The 4,323-nt window shown below is 34.1% G+C and overlaps 1 long non-coding RNA gene across 2 annotated transcripts; it reads right to left on the reverse strand.

Moving 5' to 3' along the window:
• Positions 1–627: 627 nt before the first annotated feature.
• LOC114075154 lies at positions 628–3,254 on the reverse strand. 2 transcript variants are annotated; one of them, XR_003575543.1, is made up of 5 exons: positions 2,901–3,253; positions 2,546–2,819; positions 2,381–2,468; positions 2,158–2,291; positions 628–1,120 (listed from the first exon to the last, which is right to left on the reverse strand). It is a non-coding gene; the product is annotated as an uncharacterized LOC114075154 (long non-coding RNA). The 2 variants fall into 2 exon arrangements; XR_003575544.1 differs by lacking the exon at positions 628–1,120 and adding an exon at positions 1,446–2,071 and having other exon boundaries at positions 2,901–3,254.
• Positions 3,255–4,323: the final 1,069 nt, after the last annotated feature.

Below are 4,323 nucleotides of genomic sequence, written 5' to 3' on the forward strand. Positions count from 1 at the left end.
TCGTTGCTGCTTTATTATTATTTGTGAAGGGTCAGGTACTATCAATGCGAACGGACACCGTTTGTGTCCTTTCACATGCGTGTGTTAAGCCCGTTGTTGGCGTTGGTGTTGTTTCATTATTGGAACACCATTTGTGTATTAAGTTTGGTGAATTAAAAGCAACGAGTAACTGGAAGTAAGCGAAATGACACACCTTTTGGGGGTTATTGATATTGAATGGATTTGTGTCCGTAAAAATGATTTGTGACGTTTTTTTAAATAAGTTGTGTTATGCGCTGTTATTTAATGAGATATGTATGTTATCATATTAATTGCCAGTTAATCTGTTAGAGTTTCTGTTAGTTGCAGTTGATGTGAATTGTGTTATTTTAAACAAATTTTCAAGCCGGGGTAGGTGTTGGATTGTACAAATAGTAAGTGCAAAAATTTAAAAGACTGGCAGCACATCGAGATGCGATAGTATACATTGATTGTTTTGTGGTTTGGAAACCCATACTTTGGGTTAGTAAGAATGACATGGTGGTAACTATGCTATTAAAAAGCCTAAAAATTGTGCACTTCTTTGTGAACCTTATTTATATATCGATACTTTGCATCTAAATTAGTGTTTTGGGTTATACACGCATTCCCATTTTAAATTCGATTGGTTATTCGTAGGTAGACTTTATCTGATTGAAAAATAAGGTGGATATGTACACATTGTTAATATAGACAGATTTATGAGTATGATATATCATGTAGTGATGGAAAAATAATACTCGAGCATTCCACAGATGAACAATGTTTTTGTTAGTTAAATTTCTCAAGCATGTACTCGTAAATAAATAGAATCCTAAAAAACAACTAAGGAGCTAGTTGATTACAATAATACTTCTACGGTCCATAGCATATTAAATTTTATCTAAGGCTCTAAATGTGCCTTATTTCTTAGGGTTCTGCTTCACTTTCTCCTTCGATGTCTATGATGTGCTTCCTTTTTTTCCAGTTTTCTTGCATAAACTCTTGTGTTGTCATTGGAAGTCCCTTCCCCGTCGTTAGGATGTCTTCCCGATTTGTTTGCGTTATAATCTTCTGCCTTCTGATGTTGTCAGTTTTGCATCCCCTCCATTTTATTTTGTTCCTACATTTTGTGGATTCATACTAATCGTTAAACTGGATGTAAGTTGCAGGATCAACTCTTGAAATAAGTGATGAATGTATAAATGATACATATATTAAACTGTGAGTTACAAATTTACTTTTTTTCTTTCTTAATGCAGTGTAAACACTTCTTGTCACCGTATAATTTTTCAGTCCCTCTTTCAAATTGAAGTTGCTCAATTTAAGCTTGAATACAAACTCCTTGCCGCAAAGGCTCTCAATTTGCAATGCAAAGGCTCTCAATTTGCAATGGAACATGCGTATCACCTTTGGACATTGGATTAATCAACTTTGCCGCCAAATTATCGAGCAACTTTTCAGCAAACCCATTAAAAAGAACCAAAGTTGTGTTCCCTCGGTTGTCTTTAACCTTAATGTGTATTTTGTACATGTGAGTCCCATAAAAAATTAGTGTGTGGTTAAAAGGAACATGTGGTACATGTTTAACTGTTGCCATACCTAACCAACAGAAAGTCACATTCTTTTCCGCACTTATGGAAGGTGTAGATGCCATGTTTAGGTTCAATTTTTTTATTGCAGAAGTTGCATGATATGTAGTGCCAATCAAAGTAGGTATTTATTTGACTGATCTGAACCCTCAATGTAACGATACACTACTAGTAACCAATAAAAAAAAGCCAATTAATATGGAGTATGATCTTGTTGATGTATTCTATTATTCATAATGTTTGAATGGATCTTAAGGTTCTAATCTCTATGTCATTACTCCAGTCCTAATTCAGTAACTCTGTAATAGTCATTCTGTTTTGGAACATTGCCTCCGCAATAGGTATGTTGCTTCCCTTAGTACTCTCAATTGTTTGAATGTGAACTGGTTTACTCGTAAACTTTTCTATCAATGAGGTGATGTTGTTCATTGGAAGATTAATATAAGTTTTGGTTGCTGTGGTGGTGGAAAAATTGATTTCACCTATTACAAAATTTAACATTAAACGTCAGGTATACTTAATTACGTTTAGATTGCACTTAACTGATTGGGTCTGTAATAGTATTTACCTCTGAATTCCTTCACTGTTGTAGCTGTTACAATGACAATATATGGACCGAACTCGAGAGGAAATAAGTATGGATAAAATTCTTCCCCGTCATCTTCCCATATGGTTATTTTTGCTTTTGCTGACCTATCATCGCTGCACAAAAAACATAATCTGTTAGTGTTTTTCTTTGTTTCTGGTGTATTGCATATAAGTGATTAAATCAGATGAGGTTTGTTATTTACAGATCAGTAAGAATGTGCAAGTCTCATTTTTTCCACTTTGAGCCAACACTATCTAGATCACCTATTCCACATATGCATCCGACCACATCTACAAGTTAAAGAGAGAGAATGTTAAGTACATACGTCAATGAATGTGCGTTAGATAATTGATGTAAATAAGTATACCTGATAGATAGGTCTTGTTATTGACCCTTGATCGAATAATGTTTGGCTGACTAAATTGGAATCCATTTTTAGGGATATTAGCAGTATCATCCTTCATTTTTTGTATGGCAGTTATCCACATAAAGGTTATTTTAACATCAGATTTTACGGGTCTCTATTCACCCATACTTTCAGACAGCTTAAAGTTCCTGATAATGATCACAGAGCCTTCGTCTATATTAGAACCAAACCTATTCACATGATTTTTCCAGATTACTCCGTGTTTCAAAGTTCCCTGTTACATATGAGTTGGTAAGTGCATCTGCAATGAATTGTCGAACCATGTGGTATTAAGTTTTGATGAGAAAAGTATTACCTTTTCGTCAATAAGTATTATGTCCAGACTTATCATCTCGTGCTTCTCTTCTAATTTTTAAATTTCCACATCCGGCAAACTCGTACCTTAACCAACCAATCATCCCTAGTAGTATCCAAATCTGAAAAAAGTGAATAGGCCATATGGTTTTAACAATTATAGGTTAGAGAAAGATCTATTTTATTTTATTAAAGGAATGCATTGATGGGTTATCGTTAATGGTTGTGTGTTGGAGTCTGCAATGCATTATATAGACATTGATGGAATTTGAAAGGCGTTTGTAACCTTTTGGAAGAGGCGCATTGTTTGGGAAAGAGTCTTACGAAGAGGCGCAATTTGTAACAACCGTTAGGAGCAAACAACGTGTTTAACCAGAGATGTTACGGAGCGTCGCATTCTTTGAGAAACACGTTGATTGTTTTGATATTCACGACCCATAGAGGTGTGTTTGTAGTATTAAATTGGCTAGTTAGGTTTAATTAAAGGGTTGGAATTACATTCCGTATTGGGCTTGAATAGCCCTTAGTTTGATCATATATTTTAGCAATTTCAATCAAACTTATTTGGCGTAGTTGTAGATATGTTATGATGTTCTACTAAAAAAGGGACTTGTGAGGTATACATAAAGGACTGAAGGCATGGGTCTTTCCATAGATTGGTCTTAGGGGACAAAAAGTTGTTTATTTTTTCATGTTTAATTACAAATCTCACACTTAAAATATCTAAAATTTAAGGTAGAGGGAGGGTAAACTGGGTGATACCAATATTTTACATCAAATTGTCTTGCCTCTTTACTGAATATTCGCCGTATAAACTTGGGATAAGAATTACCTACTGTGAGATAGTATGGTGGATTTATTTATTAAAGTTTATTGATGTAGCCTAATACAAGATAATAATGTTGTTTTAAAATCTGGGATTTAGCTTTCTCTTTTTTTTTAGTAATACTGTGTTTTTTTTATTTAATTTATTTCTAGTTTGAAAGATATCTCTAATGATGTTTGTTAAGCATATTTCATATCATTCAGCGTAGTAATTGTAAATATTAAATATTTGATTAAATAAGAAGCCAACCGTAGTGTGATAAAATTATGATGGATGTAGCTGCATTACATAATTAATATGATGACAGACGATGATAGTGGCTGTTCATTGGTATAATGTTTGACTGTATATAGCGTGAAAAATCACCATTTTAGTCTGCGTGTACGGGTAAAATGATGATATTGAAGGAATGTGATAACCTTTGAGATAAGGAGGCATCCTCATCCATGTTAAGGTTATCCTTTACCATCAAATATGTAATCTCTTAAGCTTCTATTGAGTTGAACAAATCAGGAGGTCTCGCATTCCTGATCTATGTTGTGTCATCAGTAGCCTTGTGACTGTGAAGTTCTTCACTACATAACCCAACCTTCTTTTA

Source organism: Solanum pennellii, chromosome 12, assembly GCF_001406875.1.
Source record: "Solanum pennellii chromosome 12, SPENNV200".
NCBI lineage: Eukaryota > Viridiplantae > Streptophyta > Magnoliopsida > Solanales > Solanaceae > Solanum > Solanum pennellii.